At 45.8% G+C, this 24773-nt stretch overlaps 1 long non-coding RNA gene across 1 annotated transcript in view; it reads right to left on the reverse strand.

The window, feature by feature from the left end:
* Window positions 1–735: 735 nt before the first annotated feature.
* The window catches only part of LOC149124748 (uncharacterized), a 45222-nt gene continuing 21184 nt past the window's right edge, over window positions 736–24773 (reverse strand). Inside the window, exon 2 of the long non-coding RNA XR_016213595.1 lies at window positions 736–989. This is a non-coding gene — a long non-coding RNA (uncharacterized LOC149124748). The remainder of the gene's footprint in view (window positions 990–24773) is intronic.

The raw sequence follows: 24773 nt of genomic DNA on the forward strand, positions 1-24773 counted from the left end.
GTTGTGTGAGAGAGAGAGAGAGAGAGAGAGAGAGAGAGAGATGGAGCTTCAGAGCCAGCTTCCAGCTTCCCCCACTCTGTCTTGTATGAAGGCTGAGATCTACTCCTCTCCCTCGAGGTATGCATTATTCAATTTATTTGATCATATTTTTTAAATTAAAATTTTGTTGTGAAAACTTTATATAAAATTTTCAAAGTAACAGATTTTCTTTATTCTCCTCAACTAGTCTTGCCATGGTTAATATGCTACAAGGGACTTTAATAAAAATTAAAGAATCAACATTGTTATGTTACTTTTAATGAAACTCCTGACTTGAATTGGATTTCACATGTCCTGTTTGTTTCAGAATCTAATCCAAATGTCTCATTTAATTGGCATGTCTCCTTAAGTCTGTGACAATCTCAGATTCTTCCTATTATCCATGACCTTCACAGCATATTTTGTAGAATATCCCCAAACTAGGTTTGTCTGATGTCTCTTGTATGATAAAACTGGGGTTGCGTTTTTTTGTGGAAGAAGCCTACAGAAGGGAAGTGTCCGATATCCACATGACATCACTGGTGATGTCCACCTTCATTACTTGGGTAAGCTGATGCTTGCCAGATTTCTCCTTTGCCACGTTACTATTTCTCTTCGGTTGTTCTATTCTTCGGGAGTGAGTCACCGTGTCTGGTCCACTGTGTCAGCTCAGGTTCTTCAGAGGAACAGAAACAACAGGAAACACACACAAGTACATCAGAGGAGAGAGATTTATTAGAAGGAATTGGCCCATGTGACTTTGGAGGCTGTCACTCTTGGCATTTGTAGGGTGACTGAGCACACGGGAGCTGGCAGAGCCCACGGTGTAGTTCCCGTCTGAATGCTGGCAGGCTCAGGACCCTGGAGGAGCCAGTGCCTCAGCTGGAGTCCCGGGACAGTCACAGGCGTTCTCCTGTACCCAAGGGAGGCTCTCCTTGTTCTGTTGGGGCCTTCAGCTGATTGGATGACACCTGCTCACGGTAGGAAGACTATGTTGACAAAGTCCACCAATTTAAATGTTACTCTCAGCCCAAAACCACCTCATAGAAATACCCAAAATAATGTTAAGTCAATATCTGCGCATCCTGTGGCCCAGGTGATACCTACCACTGACCATCACCCTACCTTTAGGGTGTGTGTGGGGGAGGCAGTTAGGGTTAGCCATACACAACATCTATAAGGAAGATTTGTCTTTCTCTTCCACCAAGTAGGTGGTTGCTCCTTGCAATTAATACAGTGTGCTCTTGGGGCCGGAGCTGTGGTGCAGTGGGTTAAAGCCCTGGCCTCAAACACCTGCATCACGTATGGCCGCCGGTTCTAGTCCCAGCTGCTCCTCTTCCGATCCAGCTCTCTGCTATGGCCTGGGAAAGCAGTAGAAGATGGCCCAAGTCCTTGGACCCCTGCACCTGTGTGGGAGATCCAGAAGAAGCTCCTGGTTCCTGGCTTCGGATCAGCATAGCTCCGGCCGTTGCAGCCATCTGGGAAGTGAACCAGCAGATGGAAGACCTCTCTCTGTCTCTACTTCTCTCTGTAACTCTTTCAAATAAATAAAATAAATCCTTAAAAAAATACAGTGTCCTCTGAAACATAAGGTCTAAAAGTGATGAAGAGTATAAATATCCTTTTGGTGTGATTATTCTAAATTTAAGCAACAAATAAAAAACAATCCAGAAACTTCCCTCAAATCCCATTTGATTCAAGGGCTCTTCTGGTTGATTCTTGTTGAGTGAGGTCTCCCTCGGTGGTATTCTGAGTCCGCAGAGTTCATCTTATACTTAACGAGTACCTACTAAATGTCAGGGTTTATGCTCAGCCCTGGGAATATGATGTCAGGAAGAAGTCCCTGCATTCACAGAATTTACAATCCAGTGAGACAAGCAAAATATACTTAGGAGATGCTGGCTGACTCCCACCGTACTACTTTCTCTGTTCTTAGTCAAGTTCATTGAAAGTTTTTGAGTTTTCCTTCCTCATTTATCAAAGAATGTAGTGATAGTAATAACAGCATCCAGTGCAGAGTTCTTATAAAAACCAAACAAAATTATAGTTGGAGGATAAAGGTGATTTTTACATTGCTACTCAAATACTAGTTATTGTTCTCAGTAATAACTTATTCAATAGCCAAGAATAGACAGCATTGCCCATAACTTCGTAGATTCAGAAACCCAAGTCTGCAATGTTTAGGCTCCTTTTGCAAAATCAAGCAGCCAGTTCCACGGTGGGGCTCTGTTCAGGATACAGATAGTTTTCCCTGCTCTTATTTCCATGCCACTGCATTTGAAGACTTACACACCCATTGTGATAAGATCAGCTTGCATATTTTCAAAAAGACTTTGGGACACATTTAAAAAGTCAGTGAGTGAGTTAAGATGAGATACAAGCTCTATTTTTGCATTTATCCCGGCAGCCTGGGGAGAACCTCTGATTATGTACGTGTTTGGGAAAGGACCCTAGTTTCTGATTCTTAGCCTCATCCTCTGGGCTTTCTTTAGGACACTTTGAAACATTATCTCGGGGATACAGGAAAGCATAATGTCAATTTATTTTCAAGTCCTCTGAGGGCTCGGAGTTTGGAGTCTTATTTCCCAGGTTACCCTTTTCTTGAAGCCATTATTTTCTCATTGTGTCATATTCATAATTCATTGTTGAAGAGATTTCATTTAATGCCAATAAATATGTATGACTGTTGGGAGGGAACAACCATCTGAGCTGTGAGTGCTGGCAAGATTCTAGGGGCTAGTCAAGTCGAAGGGAGGGATTGTGTCATTGAACTCCCCGTGTAAACCTCATGACTGAGAAGAGGCTGGGAATCATCCTCTGCTGAAAGTCATCATTGAAACATTTTCAAAAGCAGATTGGAAACAGATGATCACAGTGAAAGGCGACGGTTTATTTTATTTGGAAAATCTGTATTCCCTTCTGGGAGATCTAGTAAACAGACTTCAGGATTTTGGCCCTGTGTGAGATTCCCTGACTCACTGGGTGGTTTGCAAAGATGATTTAAATTCGTGATCCTTGTAAATTCGAGCAGTGACAGTTCACGGCCCTATCCCTGGCACTGGGGGTGGGGTGTGGGGGAGGTGGTAATCATATGAATGGCTCGTCTTTATTGCATCATTACTGTGTGCCCATGCTTAGCACTTGACTGGCTCATTCTGTGTTCTCTGGGAAAGTGGAGAATTATTTTTATTTCATAGGTAAGAGAGAAGTGTTAAGAATTTTCAGTAGATTATGATAACTGTGAGCGACTGCTGCCCCTTTCCTCTGGAACTCAGTTTGGGAGGGTAGGGATCCGGTCTTCACAGCACGTGTCTCCCATGCTTAGCAGGGACCGGTTCATGCCAGGCCATCAGTCAGCATGAGCTGATCTGTGCTTTAGGGAGCCACAGTGCATGGGAAGACAGACGAGGTGCTAAAGAGCGGAGACTATTCCAGCAATATAGGCAGAGGAAAATAGGACTTACCCATATTTGGATGGAGAAACTAACAAAATGTGAGGGGATAGGGAAAGATAAATAATTAGTGAGATAGGATTTTAATGACAAGCAACAACGTTGTCTCTAGAAGAGTTATCTAGAACTATCTGTATGGGTTAAAGATCACATCCATCAATGAATACAAACTTCATTGAGTAACAGAGCTTTGAGCAGTGATTTGAAGAAATATGATGAACAAAAATGGTCATATCCTGCCTGTTAGCATCTCAGGTTTTCTGCCCCGCCCTCGCCACAGCCGCTGCCCAGGTGTAAGAAGCTGATATAAGCTGCATCAGGATGAGTTTTTGCAGGCACCCTGCTGGAAACCCAGCCTGCGCCTTCCCATCGCTCGGCAATGACAGAACTCTTCCTCGCCGAGATGGACTTGGTCTGAGAATGCTCTTCAGGGGATGCTCCTGGTTTGCAATAACAGAGTCGGCACACGAGTCAGACTGCCTGCCATTCCTGGTTTGTTGTGTGGGACTCCTCAGGCTCCGATCTGGAGAGAGACCGCTGAAGGAGAACTGCAGAAAAGGCTGCTATCTTGGAAGTACTAGGATGTTTCTCAAAGACTTTTTTACAAAACACTTTCTGGGAAATACATTTTAAAAATACACTGGGGCCGGTGTTGTGGCACAGTGGGTTAAGCTGCCGCTTATAAAACGGGCATCCCACATCAGAGTGTCAGTTTGAGTCCCAGCTACTGCACTTCCATCAAACTCTCTGCTAATGTGCCTGGGAAGGCAGTGGGACTTAGCCCAAGTACTTGGACCCCTGCCAACCATGTGGGAGACCTGGATGGAGTTCCAGGATACAGGCTTTGACCCCGCCCAGCCCTGGCCATCTGGGATGTGAGCCTGTGCCTAGAAGGTCTCTGTCTCTCCCTGTCACTCTCCCTAATAAATAAATCTTTAAGAATATGTAATTCTGCCCAGCGCCACAGCTCACTAGGCTAATCCTCCCCCTGTGGCGCCAGCACTCCGGGTTCTAGTCCCGGTTGGGGCGCCGGTTCTGCCCCAGTTGCTCCTCTTCCAGTCCAGCTCTCTGTTGTGGCCCGGGAAGGCAGTGGAGGATGGCCCAAGAGCTTGGGCCCTGCACCCCATGGGAGACCAGGAGGAAGGGCCTGGCTCCTGGCTTTGGATCAGTGCAGCATGCCGGCCATGGTGGCCATTTGGGGGGTGAACCAATGGAAGGAAGACCTTTCTCTCTGTCTCTATCTCTGTCTAGCTCTGCCTGTCAAACAAACAAACAAAAAAGAATATATACTTCTGTAGTAACTTTTTATTTTGATAAAATTTCAAACTTTGAGGAAAGTTAAAAACTGGTAAAAATTTCTTTACACCCTTTATCCAGAATGATCAATTGTATGCATTTTCTTCCACTTGCTATTTCATTCTTTTTTTAAAAAGATTTATTTATTTGAAAATCAGAGTTACACACAGAGAGGAGAGGCAGAGAGAAAGAGAGAGAGAGGTCTTCCATCTGCTGGTTCACTCCCCAGATGGCCACAATGGCTGGAGCTGTGCCGATCCAAAGCCAGGAGCTTCTTCCGGGTCTCCCACATGGGTGCAAGAGCCCAAGGCCCTGGACCATCTTCTACTGCTTTCCCAGGCCATAGCAGAGATCTGGATTGGAAGAGGAGCAGCCCGGACTAGAACTGGCGCCCATATTGGATACCGGCGCTTCAGGCCAGAGCGTTAATCCACTGTGCCACAGCGCTGGCCCCTGCTATTTCATTCTAACTATCTCTTCTATCTGTCAACTGTCTGTTTTTCTACCTACACATGCACATATTTTTCTGGAACATTTGAAGTATAGCATTCATGCTCCTTTATGTGTTCATGTAAATTACTGTTAAATTGAATTGAACTAGCTGCCATGAAATGCCCTCTTTTGATTAGTTTAGTGTACGTATGGTCCTGTAGCCATCACCACGGACAGAATATCAAACAATTATCATATAAAACTCCCTCCTGCTGCATTTTTGTAGTCAAACCACACACTCACCCCTAACACTGGTAATCACTCATCTCATCTCCCCCCCCTTTTTTTTTTGCAGGCAGAGTTAGAGAGAGAGACAGAGACAAAGGTCTTATTTCCGTTGGTTCACCCCCAAAATGGCCACTATGACTGGTGCGCTGCACCATCCGAAGCCAGGAGCCAGGTGCTTCCTCCTGGTCTCCCATTCGGGTACAGGGCTCAAGGACCTGGGCCATCCTCCACTGTACTCCCGGGCCACAGCAGAGAGCTGGACTGGAAGAGGAGCAACCGGGACAGAACTGACGCCCCAACAGGGACTAGAACCCAGGGTGCCGGCACCGCAGGCAGAGGAATAGCCTAGTGAGCCACGGCGCTGGCCTTCCCATGCTTTCTTACCCTCTTCTACAACATCACAGAGATGCCATTCTGTAAATCTAACCTTTTGAGACTGGACTCTTTCTCTGGCCATCATCACCTTCAGATTTATTCACGTTGTATGTATAAAACACCCATTGCTTTATATTGCCGCCAAGTAGCATTGCCTTATATAGGTCACAGTTTATTCCTCTTAATAAACATGCAAATTATGAGCCGGCGCCGTGGCTCAATAGGCTAATCCTCCACCTTGCGGCGCCGGCACACCGGGTTCTAGTCCCGGTTGGGGCGCCGGATTCTGTCCCGGTTGCCCCTCTTCCAGGCCAGCTCTCTGCTATGGCCAGGGAGTGCAGTGGAGGATGGCCCAGGTGCTTGGGCCCTGCACCCCATGGGAGACCAGGAAAAGCACCTGGCTCCTGGCTCCTGCCAGGATCAGCGCGGTGCGCCGGCTGCAGCGGCGGCCATTGGAGGGTGAACCAACGGCAAAGGAAGACCTTTCTCTCTCTGTCTCTCTCACTGTCCACTCTGCCTGTCAAAAAAAAAAAAAAAAAAAAAAAAAAAACATGCAAATTAGCCTTTCAATTTTTATTAGTTACGAGTAGAGTTGCTATAATTACTCATGTACAGGTCTTTCTGTGAACTCACACCTGCATTTTCCCATTGAAAATACCTAGCAATGGGGTTACGGGATCCCATGGTAAGAGGGCATTAACATTTACCACACATTTTCATGCTGTATTCCAAAGCAGCTTCACTCTGGAAGCACAGCCAGAAATTCCGAGAGCACCTGTGGCTCTGTTTGCTTGCCAGCACTCAACATTGTGAATGTTTAAAATAATGTTTAGCTATCCTAATACATGTGCACTGGGCCACATGATGGCTTTAAGCTGTATTTTCCTAAAGGCCAGTGATGTTAAACATCTTTCCATGTTATTATTTGCCACCTGTAAATAATCTTTCTAACCTTTTACTCATTTAAGTTGGGTTGTTCATTTTCTTATTAGTTTTTTAAATCTCTATTTAAAAGTTTATTTGTTTGAAGTTGGGGCAAGAGAAGGAGAGAAGTAGAGAGGGAGCTTATCTGATGTTCACTCCCCAAATGCATCAGCCAGAGGCTGGATCAGGCTGAAGCCAGGCCCCAGATCCCTGTGGGTAGGAGGGACCCACGCACTTCAGCCATCACCAGCTGCCGTTCAGGGCACACAGTAGCAGAAAGCTGAGCAGAGACTCAAATCCCGGTGTCCAATTGGAGTGGCATCGTAACTCACCCCTTGTTATTGATTACTAAGGGTTGATCAAGAGTCAAGTCCTTTGCTGGATATATGATCTAGCTTAAGTTCTTCATTGTGATCAAGCCCAATTCATTGAGTTTTTAAAAATGGCGTGTGCTTTTGGTGTCATATATATATATATATATATTTTTTTTTTTTTGACAGGCAGAGGGGACAGTGAGAGAGAGAGAGACAGAGAGAAAGGTCTTCCTTTTTGCTGTTGGTTCACCCTCTAATGGCCGTCGCGGCCAGGGTGCTGCGGCCGGCGCACCACACTGATCCGAAGGCAGGAGCCAGGTGCTTCCCCTGGTCTCCCATGCGGATGCAGGGCCCAAGCACTTGGGCCATCCTCCACTGCACTCCCGGGCCACAGCAGAGAGCTGGCCTGGAAGAGGGGCAACTGGGACAGAATCCGGCACCCCAACCGGGACTAGAACCCGGTGTGCCAGCGCCGCTAGGTGGAGGATTAGCCTAGTGAGCCACGGCGCCGGCTTTGGTGTCATATTTAGAATGCTTTCCTAAGGCAGGTTTATGAAGGCTTTATCGTGTTTTCTTCTAAAAAGCCGTCTAACTTGAGGCTTTGGACCTCTGATCTATTTCCCATCAGTTTTTGTAAAAAGTACAAGGTTTAGGTTGAGCTACATCTTGTAGAAAAGTCTACCCTTTCTCCATTGACTTGCCGCTCGCCTTTTGTTCAGCGAAGCCCTCTTCCATCAGCCCATGTACCCATCCCTTCTGTCTCGATGTTGTGGCTTTATCATAGGTGATAAAACTGTGTACTGTGAATCCTCCCACTTTATTCTTTGGACAAACTGTTCAGGTTATTCCAGCTCTTTCGCTGTTTCTATGCATTTTAGCATCCTCTTCTCTACATCTGTGAAAACAGTCTTGCTGTGATTTAATTGGAATGACATTAAGTCTACAGATAAATCTCGGGAAAAATGACATGGTGATTGTACAAAGTCAATCCATAAACGCTGTTTTCTCTCCATCTCCTGCGGTCTTTGGCTTATTCGTAGGCTTTCCTGCTCTTATCGTTTTTCTTCTGTCTGAGAAACTTTCTTTGGCACACTTTACGAGCAGTTCTGATGATGCGTGCTCTCTGTCTTCCGTCTGACAAAGTCTCTATTTGGCCTGCATTCCTCAAGGATATTTAGCTACATACAGAATTCTGGGTTGGAAGCTTTTTTTTTTTTTTTTTACATTTGAAAATGCTTCACTGGCTCCCGGCTCCCACATGATTTTCTGTTTGAAAATTTTCAGTTTCTGTTGAACAGCGTGAATTCATGAGAATCATCATCCCCTTATCTATTCTGTTTTTTCTCTGCTGCTTTCAAGTTTCTTTTTTGCCTTAAGTTTTCAGTAATTAGTTCGTGGTATTTTCTGGGTGTAAATTTGCTTGAATTTATTGTGTGTGGGGTTTATTGAGTCCTTAAACCTGGACGTTTCTATCTTTTGCCAAACTTAGGGCTTTTAAAATACATTTATTTCTTCAAGTATCTAATGTGTCTGATTCTTTTTTTAAAGATTTATTTATTTGAAAGAGTTACAGAGAGAGGTAGAGACAGAGAGAAAGGTCTTCCTCCCATTGGTCCACTCCCCAAATGGCCGCAATGACCAGCTGAGCTGATCCAAAGCCAGGAGCCAGGAACTTCCTCTGGGTCTCCACGTGAGGGCAGGGGCCCAAGCACTTAGGCTTTCTTTCACTGCTTTCCCAGGCCACAGCAAAGAGCTTGATTGGAAGAGGAGCAGCCGGGACTCGAACTGGCGTCCACATAGGATGCAGGGACTTTAACCTACTGTATCACAGCGCCAGCTCCTCTCTCTTATTTTGGACGCCCTGTGTCACAAATGTTGGACATTGTCCCATATGTCCTTTAGTCTCCACTTATCCTTTTTAAAAAATCTTTATTGTTTAGATGGGATTTTTACTGACCTATGTTCAAGTTCTTTTTGCAGTGATCTCATCCAATACCTTTTTGATTTTTGTTATTTTTCCAGTTCTAAAATTTTCTTTAGTTCTTCCCTGGTATATTCTATTTTTTTTCTGGAGTTTATCTTTCCATATGTATCAAGTTTTCACACTTACTAACTAGAGGATGATTTTCATATCTGTGAAGTCGTTGTCTCATTTCAACTTTTGTGTTCATGGCTCTTCATGGTCTGTGTCTGTTTCCTTGTCTGATGGCAAAATTTTCCTGGATCTTTATATGTTGAGCTGTTACGGATTTGATCCCGGACATTTTGACTATTATCTTATAGGATTCTGGGTCTTTTAAAAATCACAAGACATTTTTGTTTGTTTCAGCCTGAAACTGACAAGTTTAAGGTTGCAAATTCCCACTATATCCTTCATTGATTATATGGTTCCAAAGGTCATTTTTAAAAAAGCCTTTGTCGTGCTACTTGTATCTGTGCCGCATGGGTGTGTGACACTTAGTGGCTAGTCTGGGACGTGGGCAGTGGTCCAGCCTGTAGATCAGTTACCATGCACTCTGTGGGCTGTTCAGAATCAGATCCATGCAGGTACAGCTGGCAGATGAGTGTAGTTGTTCACACATGGTTTTATGCGATCCCTTTCTTGAGTTTCCTTTTTTCTGTGATTTTCCCAGGGAGATCATTCTTGTTCTCAGGCACTCCCTTCCTGGTGCTGGGAATAGACAGGCATTGCTTTAGTTTTGCTGGTCAGTTGGGCATTTTCCACAACTGTGTCTCTTGTAGGGACCCAATGTTAAGAGGGTATGGAGAAAAGAGCAACAGGATCTCCTCTCATGCTCTGGGAGCCACAAGTCTTATAGTCAAAGATTCTTTTCCATCTGAGTTCTAAGCATTTACCCATCTATGGCTGCTTCTGGGCTGCTGTGGGACTGCCTTGGAGCTGGGATGAGGAGGAAAAAAATCCACAGGATCTGTCCCAGTACTTCTCAGCCACAGAGGACCATTTCCTGCTCCTCAGAGAGGCAAGGAGGCTTCTCCGGGCACAATTTCTGTGCGGGTGCCTTCTATGTACTTCTGGGTACCCTTGAACCCAAGTGGGAGAAATTAAATTTGAAAAAGAGAAACTCACCCCAATAGTGGTTCTCAGAGATCTATTTGCTTTCCTCAACCTACTTGCTATGACTCATTTTCAAAGTCCTTACATAGTGGCTTCATACATCCTCTCCTAAGCTGCATTTGCTGGGAGAGCCAAGGAGGTGCATGCTTTGTCCATCTTAACTGGGACCCAAGTGCTCCTTTGCTTTTGAATGTGTATTTAAAAGCTTCAGTGTAGATTTCTTAAGATGAAGGACTTTCTCACATGCCCATATCAAAATGAAGAAACTTGATTTTTTTATTATTCATGTATGAGAGAAAGAGAGAGAGAGAGAGAATAAATATATTATCTTCCACCTGTTGATTCATTCCCTAAATGCACGCAACATCTTTGGAAAAGGCCAAACCAAGAAGAAAGGAACTCCAACTCAGTCTCCCATCCTGCCCTCAACTGGACATTCTAACACTACTACATAGCACACAGTTCATTTGCTCAGTCGACCAATAATTCCATTGACAGTTTTTCTTTTCCATGATCAAGATCTCATCAAGGATCCTGCACTGCATTCAATCGTCACGCCTCTGTTTTCTCCTTTACAATGGTACAGGGCCATAGTCTTTGTCTTTTATGATCTTGACATTTAAGAAGGAACATTCTAATTATTTGGTGGAAAGTACCTCAATATTTGCTTGATAATTCCTAATAGATTCAGTATATATACATATACTGAATATCTATACACATATATGTATATATATTACATATAATGAATCTAATTATGTATATGTATATATACGGAATCTAATTGTTAGGAACTATATAATATATAATATATAATAATTATATATTTTATATATAAAATTACATATTTTATATATTCTTATAATTATGTAATATATATTATATATAATATATATAATTTTGTTTAAGGTATACAAATTGATGCATTTTATATACACAGATTTAGGAACATGATGATTTTCCCCCCACCTCCCGCCCATACTCCTGCCTTTCTTCCTCCTCCCTCTTCATTTCCCATTCTTATTCTTTACAGAGATCAATTTTCAGTTAATTTTTGTACTCATAAGATTAACCCTAAGCTTATATATTTTTGACAAACCCTGCACATGAGATGTTGTATTCGTCTTAGGGTAGCAAATTAGGAGGTGCATGATGTCTATTTGTTCCATAACTGGGGATGTCATCTTTGATCACTTGGTGAGTTTTACCTGTTTTCTATTTTCAAGTTACTATTTTTGTGAATTTCTAAGGGCTGGGGTTTGGGTACGATTACAGCGTTGTGAGGAAAATGCTATGCTAATGCTATCATACAGATCTTTGTGGTGATGGGATGTCCAACGCTGCACTATCCAAGATGGTAGCTACTGCCACACGTGGCTGTGAAACACTTATAATGAGCCTACTGCGTGTGCAGATATTTAACTGCTGTAATTTCAATGCAGACTTCCAGAGAACACCTCTGCTAGCATTTCCTAAGAGTACTCTCCATATCATGGCTTCCCAAAATGCTCTGATTAAAAAAAGGAGCCTCCTGGGTCAAAGAAACTGGGGATCACCCTGCACAGTTTACTTGCTTGACCGTGGGATCTCTACAACTTTGTCTTTTTCATCAGTCTAGCACTAGGTGTAGGGGAAATTCTCAGCTGATTGCTTGGTACGAACCCAAACAGATCCCAGATCCTTAGCGGGTTAAATCACCTGCTAAGCAGCTCAGCCAAGTTAGGAGCAATGATGTGCTGGACACCCAGGCTGGTCCCCTCACCCCAGAGGCCGAGTTATTTTGGCTGCCCCAGCCATGGCAGTGGAGAAAATGGTGAAGTTCACGTTTGCTCAGGAGACTCTCTCTGAGGCTGACAAAGGCAAGAGTTTTTCAAAGATGTCACAAAGTATACAGATTCTTTTTAATCTATGCAAACCCAGGAAACATTTTGCATTCACAGAATGTGGTCATCCCTGTCTTTCTGAAGGATTTAATATTAATGGCTCCTGTCAACTCGCAGCCTAACTAGCCAAGTATGTGTTTCCTTCTGTTTAAATAGAAGAATACTCCTCCACCAGGGTAGTAGGTTAACACCTTGTGCAAAGCCATTCAGAGCAAATATTCTCATATAAATGTAGCTGTGGCCGAAAGGTCCAAGTGCCTTTCAAAGTCACATACGGCTACTGCCGAGAACGTAGGATGGCTGGGAGTAAGCAGGAAGGAGGCTTAGGGGGGAGAGAAAGGAGACCAGCGTGCAGAGGCAAAGCCATCTTTTAGCCAGACGTCAGCCAGCAGCTGGCTGCTTTGAATTAGAGGGGCCAGGGCGCTGCACGTTTTTGCCTTGCTTCTGCCTCGGCTGCGGTTCCTTTGGGAAACTCCTTGCTGAGGCAGGGCTGGGGCAGGTTTCATTCCTGTAACTGGAACTCTTGTTTTGACTGGCTTGCCCCAGCGGCGGAGAGCCGTGCTTGGACGAATTCTGCAGCTAAGGGACTTTACTCCGTTGATGAGTTCAGAATGCAGATAAGGTCTCCCAAGTAGCAGCGAGTCATGATTGTTTCAAGCTGTACTTCTTGAAAGTAATTGCGTTTAAAGGCACAAGTTTTGGGAAGAATGATTTCATCCTCCATAAAAGCAGGTTTGATTTACTTTTAGAGGTACACAGTGGAAGCTGTGACCCAGAAATACCCCAAAAGGACATTACAGATGGCTGCTTTCATGTGCTGTTAGGCATAAGTTCCGGAAAACCACAGGGGAACACTGGCTTTGCGAAGCTTGTGCTTCAAGATAGATATTCTGATATTTTGTCAAGACTCATTTTACTGCCAAGTATAACATTCGGCGACCAAATGGAAGTGTAAAAGTTCATATTTTCATGAAAATCATAGCAATGAGTTTAACAGGGCCGCTAGTTTCAATTTTTCCACTCTCCGGTCCTACTTGGTTTACCACTAGGGGGCACTGTTGGCAGTGCTATCAAGAGAAACCAACGTTTCAGAAAAAAAAATTAAGATTTTTTTCAATTTTCGCGTCAGTCAGTAAAAAAAAAAGGTAAATTTAAAAGCTACTTTATTTACTGTTTTCTCATGTTTTATGAACCCCAGATACTGTACTTCTAATTACATCAGTGCATTACATTAATAAAGGATAAATATTGTAAAATGTGGTTCGTTTTCTAATAAGTGCTCAATCTAGAATCTGCCATGTTTCCCCCCCTATACTGTCAGACTCTTACACATCTTCTTTTGGGATGTTCCTGAACACTCAGATACTCATCATTTTTTATACCCAAATAGTGAAACAATTGTTTTCCAACACATGGCATGTCAGGGGATTTTCAGGGTGGTAGGGATGATTGGTAGCAGATGGAATCTCTTCTACACACTGATCAAGGGCGCTGCCTAGATTTAAATATAATAAGGAGGGGAAACTATATTGTTTACTGGAAAGTTCTTCATGTGACAGTTAAGAGCTTCCATTTTTGGAATTTAATGCATTAGGCAAAACGTTTTAGTTTCAAATGTCAGGAACCAAATCAGAGTTTCCGGAGCCCGAAAAAGGGTGGTGATGGTGGCAGACTTTATTGTCAGGGAGCAGGCGTCTCAGGGGCTGCAGCTAACTGCAAACAAGCTCTGTCGGGGCTCAGCCTCCTGCACCTGCTCCTCTCCATATAATTACTTCCTCTGTTTCTCTCTGCATATCAGTATTTTCTGCTTCTTGCATTGCCAAGACAAAATGCTCCATTTAAAGGAGTCAAAGTGACAAAGGGCTTTTGTTCCCTAAGGGTAAGGTGTTGCAGCACATCATGAAGCCAGTCACCTCTGGGTGGTGCAGTATGTGACAGCATCCGTGGCTCCCAGGACCATGGGCCTGTTTCCACACTGCCTTCATGGCGATGGTCATACAGGCCAGAGAGGCAATCCTATGCCTTTGATAGGTAACCATCTCTAGGATGAACGGCTGGCCCCTCTAGGAGAGAAGGGTTCCAAGAACTCCAACCTGTTATTAAGTGGCTGATTAACTGCAAGAAATACACAACATAGGGGATGAGAAATGGGGTCTCTGCCATTGAGCTCACACACAGCACCTGTTTGATCTCTCACGTCCACTCTGTTCCTGCATCCATCATGCCTGGTCTGGGTGACCGACAGAAAAGATATCAGCTTAACGACAAGTGGCTGAGTCATTCTGCCCACTTCGCTGCTTAGTGCTTCTTCCATCATGGATGCATTCTGGTGGGTATCTATGTGCAGTACACAAGTCTTCACACTTGAGGTATCACCGGTATACATTTCCACATGCCTGCCCCCTGGACTCCTTCTCTCTGACCTTCTATTTCTTTTGCTTCTAGTTCCCTGAACAGCACCAACCATGTGCTAGGAATTTGTGTGTGTTCTCACCTTGGGTCATTTCTCCTTCCACTTAGAAGGAAAGACCTGTGGACTGGCACTGTGGCATAGTAGGCTAAGCCTCTGCCTCCAGCGGCATCCCATATGAGCACCAGTCGAGTCCTGGCTTTTCTACTTCCCATCCAACCCCCTGCTAAAAGGCTGGGAAAGCAGTGTAAACTGCCAAAGTGCTTGGACCCCTGTACCCATGTGGGAGACTTGAGAGAAGCTCCTGGCTTCTGGTTTCAGATAGGCTCAGCTCCAGCTGTTGTGGGCACTTGGGGAATGAACCAGCAAATGGAAGACCTCTTTCTCTGTCTCTCCCTCTGTCTAATGGTCTCTCAAACAAATAAATAGATCTTTTTTAAAAAAAAATGGAGGACCTACTGTACATCTCCCAGCTCTCCCGCTGGAAGGCCTTCCTCTGCACTGTCTTTCGCTGACTGACTGTAATTACACCACTGTCTCTGGCTTTTATCCATGCATTGAATCAATCTCTCCGTCAATCAAGCATGGATTTTCTTCCTTCTCTTTCGTCTGGTCGCTGGACTTGCTCTCTGCTCTCCTCTCTGTCCCTCAACCACGTACGACCACAGACACAAGGGTGGGAACATGGACGGAACTAGTGATGTGGGGGTCTTGGGTCTTCTATGCCTGTCAGGCTCAATCCCAGACATAGCATCACTATGTTTTGATGGGCTATGTCTCGGTCCATGCGGCTTTATGATGTGGTGCATCCTACAGCAACCAGAGATGACGTTTCCAGGTGGTTATTTCGTGTCCCATGGTCCTGCTGTCCTGAGACTCAAATGCACCAGCAGCAAGAACTCCTCTCAGAGCACATGGCCGGATGCTGCTGGACATGGCTTTGCTGTGCAGTCTCAGGGCCCTAAGCTGCGATTCTTCCACCAGACTTCGCCAAGCCCCAGCCTGCATCTTCTCCTAGCGCTGACACTTCCAACATTAGGGATCACATGTCCCAAGTGCTGGCTGCACTGCGATCTCATTCTGATTTTGTCCCCAGCCAAGCTGGAAGCTTTCGGTGTCCCCTGATATTGGGATAGAGAAGCAGGGAGCACCACACCTCCAGAGCCTAGAGCAGCCACCAAGGGGTCGCCCGTCCTTCACAGTAGGAGCTGGAGATACAAACCCCAATGATGTGTCTTTCTCTTTGGAGGAGACATCCCTACATACCACTGACCTACCCCCAAAAGCCTCACCGGGGTAACTTGACCTCAGTCCTCATTGGTTTTTTTCTCCCACCTCCTGTTTATCGTTGCCCTTCACCCAGCGCAGTCTCATGAGTAAACGGTTGACTACCCTTGGAAGAAGGACCGCGGCCTTCATTACTGTCTGTATATCCCACTGTGTTGCAGGGTCCTTCCCGCTGCGAACCTGAGCTTGTCTTTCATCAGTGGGGCTGGGTATGAACACTTGGCTAAGCTCTGGGAATTAAGCAAGGAAGTGTGATAATTATTGTGGTGACTGTCCCCATCTTCCTGATCCTCCATTCTTGCTTGTTTAAGAACCACCTTGAGTATTAAGCCACACCCCTTGTTGGCTGCCCATCTGTGTTTCCCCAAGGGACACTACACGTGCTCAACTGTATCCGTAATCCCCCTTGACTGTACCCAAGGCCTCCTGGCTTCCGGGGTTAAGCATAGCCACGTGGCCTGTTCCTTTAGGCCACTATCATCTCGGTGGCTACTAATGCACCTGTGACTGCTCTCTTGTCATCCCTAGCTGGCAGAGGGGAGCCATCACTGAAATTCTTAGTGATGCTCTACCCTTGATGGCTTTGGATGTCATATCCCCCATGCTCTGTCCTGGGACATAATCCTCTCATTGGTCTTCTGAGTTTGTATTATTTAGCCAGTCAATCATGCCAACTGTCCTGTCACTTGATTCCTTTGTTTACCACTTGTCAGGGCAAATGAGGCATTTGTACTTTGCTGGGACATGGATAGCTCATTTTCTGGCCTCCTAAGAAAAATCCCAGCAACAAATTTGATTTCTTCCCTGCGGTCTTCACTAAGGTACTAAAACTTGGCTTTGCAGAGCATGCTCCAACGTTGACAGATTCTTGCTTATTATCTAGCCTCACATCCTGGCTTGCAATCTACGGCCTCTTGGCACTTTCCTGGCTCCCGCTAGTACATGGATAGGTCATGATTCTTCGGGTATTCAGATCCTCCCCGGCAAAGTCCAGCACACCCCATCTTCAATTTTATCTTGCTTAGTGGCCTCGCATCTGGGAGAGAAACTAACCCCATTCCTTCAGGGGGCAACAGCTGCCAAGGGGGGAACAGGCCAGCATCGTCCAGCACAGTGGAAGTGCCAGTACTGACCAGTTATGGACAGGATCAGCTGTGTGAGCACCAAGGACTCTGGGGGCTGTAAGGTCAGGAGCATCCATCCAGATGTCTCCGCCTACCAGGGCCATCGTCTCCACCTAGGCTTGCTTTGCCTTTGAGTTAAGCACATCGCTGAGTTCTGCAACTCCTCATCCTCAGATCTTTAACTCATGACTCAACTTGATTAGCCTTTCTACTGCAGACAGTCAGAGCCTCCTTGCAGGGTGCCGCCATGTAACCCGGCTTTCCTAATCGTCCTCACTGCTTATTCGCAGCCCTCAGTCCTCCTTCTGTAGGCATCCATACCACTTCTCGGTAGCCCAGACCACTCTGTTGTCTGGAGGCATCAGTCCCCTTACTTTTCAAAGGCCTGCACTATCTTCTACAACATTCCCTTTCATTGGGTATTTTGCTGAGTCACTACTAGTGAACACTCAGCAGTTGGATCATCATCTTGAGCTAGCATTTGCCGGCACGCTCCACTAACCATGGCGACATGCTCTTCACCTGCAGGGTGGCGGGTGAGCCAGGCCCCAGTCTCCAGCTTGCTGTTTCCTCTGACCCTCCTGGGAACCACTGGTGGCAGCCCAGGTCCTCGGAGATGAAGACAAGATGGGATTCAGTGTGCAAGGACCTTAGGAGGGTGGACACCATTATGAAGGGCAGTGTGCACAACTTCTCTGCCAAGGGCTGGAGAGCTTCGGAGGTTTTGCAGGCCACATGCAATCCCTGTTATGTACATTCTGCTTCCCCCTCTCCCCTGCCCACTTTAAGATATCTGAATCCTTCTGTGCCCACAGCCGTACAAGTGCAGGCTGCAGAGGAGATTGTATCTGGGGGCTACAGTCTGCCAACCTCTAGTGAGAGACAGGAGGTAAGGGAGCTGCCAAGGGCAGCCCCCGCCCGTGAGTGGAGGCCACGCTAGGGGAAGGTCGCGTGGCAGCATCCTGGGAAGGTTGTTGCGGGTACTTGAGCCAAATTCAACTGCTTGAGTTGTCCCTTGTCTCTTAGGAATAAGACTGCATCCCTGTTAAACCCAGCCTTGGGAGGGGAGCACCCTGGGAGGAGCAGGGACTTGGGATTGCAGTCTCAGCCCTTAGCTCCATTTCCTGTAGTTGGAGCTCTGACAATGCACCCCATGGCTGGCACAAAGCTTGCTTTGTGCCCTATTAATCTGGCTACAAAGATTTCCTGTAGCTAGTGTGTGTTTTACATGTTTCATCTTTTATCTTTCCTCAGCTTTATTGAGGTATAATTAACAAAGAAAAGTCATATATATGTATGGTGCATGTGTTTTGGTATATGCGTACATTGGAACTTGATGAGGACAATCAGGCCAATTAACATATCCGTCATCATGTAGTCAATTTTTTTTTTTGTGGTAGAAAATTGAAGATCTACTCTCTCAGCAATTTCCAAATAAATATTAACTGTAGTCACCACGCTGTACAACAGATAACTGGAACTTATACATCCCATCCTCTGACTTTCAACTTATTTATATCCGGAAATTTTGTGTCTTATACACAACATGGTTTTAAATCCAGCCTTGTAAGATCTACCTTCTAGCTGCAATGTTTGGTTTATCCATATTTAGTGGAATTCCAGACATGGCTGGGATGTCAAGTCTACAATCTGTTAGTAAAAAAAGTTTCATTCATTTTTGTTTCGTTTCTTCTTTCCTGCCTTCTTTGGGATAAACCCACTTTATTGCTATTATTGCTTTTTGGGCTGTTTCTTTTTTGCTTCTGTTTACGTGGGCAGTCTGCACAGGGGTGCGTGAGCTTCCATCTGCCTTAGAACCGTCTGCAGGGCTCTTCAGAGCACAGATGGCCGAGCTCAGCCCCTCGGAGTTCTGGGCCAGTGGGTATGGGCAGGGGCCAAGACTGCATCCTAACAACTTTTCAGGGCTGCTGCTGCTCCTCTGGACGATACGCTGTGAGAACCCTGCTCTGCAATGGGGCTGTAAGGAGGGTTTCGCCATTTCATGAACAATGCACACAGCTTCTACCTCTAAAATCCTCATTTGTAACTACCTGTCTTGCTGGTACATTTATTTTACCCCTACACATATCATACACTCCACAACATGCTTCCTTGTTTTAGATCGTCACTAGTTTTCAAAAATGTTTCAAAAAATTGGTCTTTATATTTGCCTATGTATTTGTATTTAACATTCTGGTGGGTTTTTAATTCCACCTTTCCATTTTGGCTAATTTCTGTCTAGCCCAAAGAATATTTCTACAATGTTATTTATTTTCATCTTATTTGAAAGGCAGAGAGAGGCAGACAGACAATCACAGGTCTCTCCTCTGCTGGTTCACTCCCCAAACGGCTCCCAACAGCCAGGCTGGGCCCTCTGGGCATCCCAAGTGCTGACTTCCTCTGGGCCAAACATCCGCCCCCGCCCAAAGACGTGTCCACAGGGAAGAGCTCCTGGTGAGCAGTTTCCTCAGTTTTCATATATTTGAAAACGTCTTCATTTTCACTTTTGCTGAAACATATTTTCTCCAGCTAAAGAACTCAACATTGATGGTTTTTTCCTTTTTCTAGCACTTCCAAGTTGCTATTTACCCTTAAGCTTCCACCATTTACACAATTCTCTCTTTGAAGTTAATTTCTTTTTCTCTGCTGGTTACTTTATTATTATTATTATTTACAGGCAGAGTGGACAGTGAGAGAGAGAGAGAGAGAGAGAGAGAGAGAGAGAGAGGTCTTCCTTTGCCGTTGGTTCACCCTCCAATGGCCGCCATGGCTGGCACGTTGCGGCCGGCGCACCGCGCTGATCCGAAGGCAGGAGCCAGGTGCTTCTCCTGGTCTCCCATGGGGTGCAGGGCCCAAGCACTTGGGCCATCCTCCACTGCACTCCCGGGCCACAGCAGAGAGCTGGCCTGGAAGAGGGGCAACCGGGACAGAATCCGGCGCCCCGACCGGGACTAGAACCCAGTGTGCCGGCGCCGCAAGGCAGAGGATTAGCCTATTGAGCTGCACTGCTGGCCTCTGCTGGTTACTTTAGTTTTCAGTCTTATAAAGTTAATGAAGATGTTCTTCAGAAAATGTTTCCTCGTATTTGTCCTATCTGGAGTTCCCTGAGCTTCTTGAATCTGCGGCTCCTATCTCGTCAGCTTTGGCAATTTCAAAGGTATTTTCTTCAAACACTGCCTCTGTACCCCTCCTTTTTCTGTGTCTGCTCAGTTGTTACATCATTTGACATTGTTCCTTCTTTTTCTCTTTGTGTCATTTCAATAACTTTGAGCTATCTTTGAATTCACTGATTCACACTATGATATCTTAATTTCACATACTGTGTAATTCTAGAAAGTTCATTTGATTCTTTTTAGAGATTTCATTTCCCTGCTTAAGTTCTTCATGTTTTCACCCTCTATTCTATTTGTACATTTATACTAGAAATTTTAATATGTCTCTGAACTCTATGTCTGACGAGATGTTTCCCTGGGAAGGGCAGGTTTCCTTCTCCCAGAGGGTAAGCTTGAGTGGCTCCTCACTTCAGTCCCATCAGGAACTGAGTTGGGATGGAGACTGGTCACAGTTTTGGATTGCTTTGATTTCCACTGAGTTTCCCGCATGTTGAGCTCATTCTTATGATATCATTCATCTCTCTACCATTCTTACATCCCATGATCCATCCCGTGTTGATCACAGCTGTTCCCTCCATCTGACTGCGGGAGGGAATCCATTTGCAACCAAGTGCCCCAAGCTTTATTTACGGCCCAGCACTCACCAGCAATCATCGTGGGACAGACTGATGAGCGGTTCTGCTTCTGCAGGGGATTCCTGGAGCACAACATCCGACTCCTGCTCACGTGGCCATTGTTACCCCCTGCTCACGTGGCCGTTGTCACTCCTGCTCACGTGGCCGTTGTTACCCCTGCTCACGTGGCCGTTGTTACCCCTGCTCACGTGGCCGTTTGTTACTCCTGCTCACGTGGCCGTTGTTACCCCTGCTCACGTGGCCATCGCTACTCCTGCTCACGTGGCCGTTGTTACTCCTGCTCACGTGGCCGTCGCTACTCCTGCTCACGTGGCTGTTGTTACTCCTGCTGGACACACCCATGCGGCTGTTACAAACTGTGGGAGCCTCCTCTCCCTGCAGAGAACCAACCGTCTGCTCATCACGCTTCTCCCCATCCCAGGCTCAATGAAGGCCACCAGGGAGGGGAAGGTGCTCTGGAATTTAACTCTTTAGACTTCTTTGTAGCCAGTGAAATGGTTGCTCTTTTAGCTTATCTATTTCCCCTTCTGCTTTTTACAGTGAGAGTTATCGTCCACCACAGACTTTGCTCTCCTTATGAAAACCATATGAATTAGATACTGCCAGCCTTACCTTACAGGTTAGGACGGATCTTGGAGATTCACCTACCCCACATCACCCTACTTAGAAACAAGAGAGTCTGAATTCCCTGTGCCTTCCGAATGTACGCCCCCACCGTGCTCAACCTCCCGTTATGAACAAGGTGCCGTAAGGTGACTCAGAGAACAAGTGTTGTTTTGTGCTCAGATCATCTCAGAAATGCTGTAAGCTATTTCCCTCTTTACGATTCATAATGCCGATCAGCATGCTCAAAGTCCTACAATATATGAATTTGCTTAGCAGAATGGATTCCAAATTTATTTGCCTTCAGGACTCTCCCCCAGTTCGCAAAAACAATCCATTAACACTCCACAGGACTAGAGTTCCATGGATTACATGCTGCACAAAACAGCTCTACATTATTCTGGCCCCAGATTCTGCTGGTTATGCCATATGAAAAGGGCATTTCTGTATTATTTAATAATAATTTACCAATGTACTTGATAGCACAGTGCTAAGTTACAGTAATTTTTATTATTCCCTATAGAAAAAAAGCACATTTAATTGAATATTTAGAATGTGTCTACCGCAAAACATGCTTTTTTAAAAAATAAATAGTAAACGTAGGGGAGAATAAAGAATTTCCCTAATAAGATACATTTTTATCTCACATATGTTGTCTTACCTAAGCTACGAAGTGAGTCCCTCTACCCATAGCTGTAATGAATCCTGTCACAACATACAAAGATGCTATCACAGAAGTAATTTATATCAACAGGACAAGGAAGCTCGCAACTGAGAAGCCTCCGATTGTCCACACAGGAGTCACAGAGGCAGTTACTGGTGCTCCAAGATGACTGATCAGAGGGTGCTCAACACTTGTCACCTCATCCACGAGAGGGCCCAGAACCACCAGTGACTGCATTTCCAAGTGAGTGCCTGTCAAAGAGGCCTTGAACTCAGCAAAGGAAACACAGGAGAGACCTGGGATGGCAGCGAGGACAGAAGAGCAAAAGCACCAAGAAGCAGGACTGGTGCATTGGGATCAGTCGAAATCCCCCCTGCAGGGCAAGCTGGGACCGCAGGCGCCCCAGCAGACCTCCTCTGGGGATGTGGGATCCACAGTTGTCGGAGGCATGGGGCTCGGTAAGCGGAGCCTCCTGGAGCACACATGGTAGCTTGGCTTCGGACACAGGCTCACAGGGTCCCCCTAGCAACCCCTAGTGCGTGGGCTGTAGCAGAGCAGCGCCATTTGGCCAAACAGTCACAGCTGGAATCCATCCTCCCCAGAACAGAAACCTCTGCAAATCCCCATCCCTGGGACGTCACAGACATTGCAGTGCACTAATGAAGGGACTGCCATCCACAAACCCGCTAGACCCAGCAACAGCAGCGACCACATCACCTTAGCCCAAGAAGTACGCTGCACCCCAGGGGCCCGGGGATTTGGCACAGCAGGACGGATCCTGCTCCCGGGACCGGTGGAGTGGCGTGTTACCTCTGCAGATTTCAGGTGTCCTCCCACGACGGAGCTCGCCCACCCCACACTGGGGTCTTAGCCCCCTGTGGCTTGCTCATCGAGCCTGCCCCAGCTCTGATGGTATAGGCTGTCTCACCTGTCTACCCTGGGCTTGACATGACACTGGCCACTGCCACTGGGTCTCATGTGCCCCTGGTGGGCCTGGGAAGAGTCCACCAGAGCCTTGCCTTTGTGGCTACTGCTAACAGTAGAAGATATATGGAGACTACACTTCAGTGTCCAGCTGACTGGGGTCAAAGTATACTACCAAACTGACGTCTTCAGGTACATTTTTTGGAAAAAGCCTTCAACCCATGAAAACCACTCAATAAAAGCAAGAGAGGTAAGTGATCTGCCAGATGAGAAAATATCAATGTAGTGGCACAGATAGCATGAAAAAGCAAGGCAACAGTATGTCCCCAAAGGGACAAAATAATGCATTAGTATCAGACTCCAAAGAAAGGCAGATTGATGAAATGTCTCATCAACAAAATACAAAAGAATAAAGATGGTTAAGTAAAGTTAGGAAATCAATGCATGATTAGAATGACAAACTCAACAAAGACTAGAGATCTTGAAAAAAATCCTAACAGAAATCTTAGAAATGAAGAACTCAGTAAGTGAAACAAAAAGCGCAGTTTAAAGTTTTAACACGAGACAAGATCAAACAGAAGAAAAAAATATATGAGCTAGAAGACAAGTCTTTTGAAATACCCCCCCAAATCATTAAATAGAAGTTTTGGGGCGGGTGCTGTGGTATAGTGGGTAAAGCCGCTGCCTACAGTGTCGGCATCCCATATGGGCACCGGTCCTAGTCCCGCCCGGCTGCTCCACTTCCGATCCACCTCTCTGCTGTGGCCTGGGAAAGCAGTGGGAAATGGCCCAGTCCTTGGGCCCCTGCACCTGCATGGGAGACCTAGAGAAGGCTCCTGGTTCCTTGCTTTGGATTGGCACAGCTCCAGCCATTGTGGCCAATTGAGGAGTGAACCAGCAGATGGAAGACCTCTCTCTTTCTGCCTCTCTTTCTGTTTAACTCTGCCTTTCAAGTAAGTAAATAAATCTCTTAAAAAAAGTGTTAAGACAATCTCTCAGAACTTTGGAACACAAATATTCACATTGTGGGAATTTCTGAGGGAGAAGAGAGGAGTAAAACACATATAAACATCTATTCAATTAAACAATAGCTAGAAATTCTCCAATCTTGAGAAAGAGAGGAACACTCAAGTATAGGAGGTCCATAGGACTACTAATAGACGTGGTAAGAAAAGAGCTTCGTGGTGACACATGGAACCAAATTTGCAAGAAGTACAAGAAGATAGAATTCTCATAAACTGCAAAGGAAAAACACCAAGTAGCCCTCAATAGAACAATGGATTTTTTTATGGGTTGAAGGAATAGAATAATCAGCTTCCAGTTCTGAAAGAAAAAAGTGCCAACCAAGAATACTCCAGCCAATGAGGGCACCTTTCATCAATGAAAGAGAAACAGTTCACAAGACGAAGAATTCAGCACCACCAGACCTGCCTTACAAAGGATGCTTAAGATGAACCTTACCACAGACATGTCGCTCCCCGTCTTCATGGAGGAACGACACAGGACCCTGCGTTGTTCTTTCATCTGCTCGGCCCTCCCCGGGTTTGCTGCTGGTTCCTCCCGGGTTGGCTGCTGGTCCTTCCCGGGTTGGCTACCGTGCCTTCCACCTCCGTGGAAGGGCGGTTCCCCCTGCCACTTTTCCCACTTCCGCGGGGGAGCGGCACACCGCCGGCCGGCTCTCTCGGGGGCTGCTCAGGTGTTCCTTCAGATAGATGTTCCTGGTGCATCTTGTCTCTCTCCTCCTTTATAGTCCTCCTCCGCCAATCCCAACTCTGCTACCCACACGCCGAGTACGCTGCTCTCCTCCAATCAGGAGCAAGTCCTACAGTTTATTGGTTGAACTGGAGGCAGCTGTGTAGAAGCTGTTTCTCCCTTCTCAGCGCCATATTGTGGGAGAGCAGATGCATAGAATAAGTCTTAATTCCAGTAACTTAGTCTAGTCCGAGTTGCTCCCC

Source organism: Oryctolagus cuniculus, chromosome 9 (assembly GCF_051225735.1).
Source record: "Oryctolagus cuniculus isolate XC-2025 breed Fujian yellow rabbit chromosome 9, ASM5122573v1, whole genome shotgun sequence".
NCBI classification, from domain to species: domain Eukaryota; kingdom Metazoa; phylum Chordata; class Mammalia; order Lagomorpha; family Leporidae; genus Oryctolagus; species Oryctolagus cuniculus.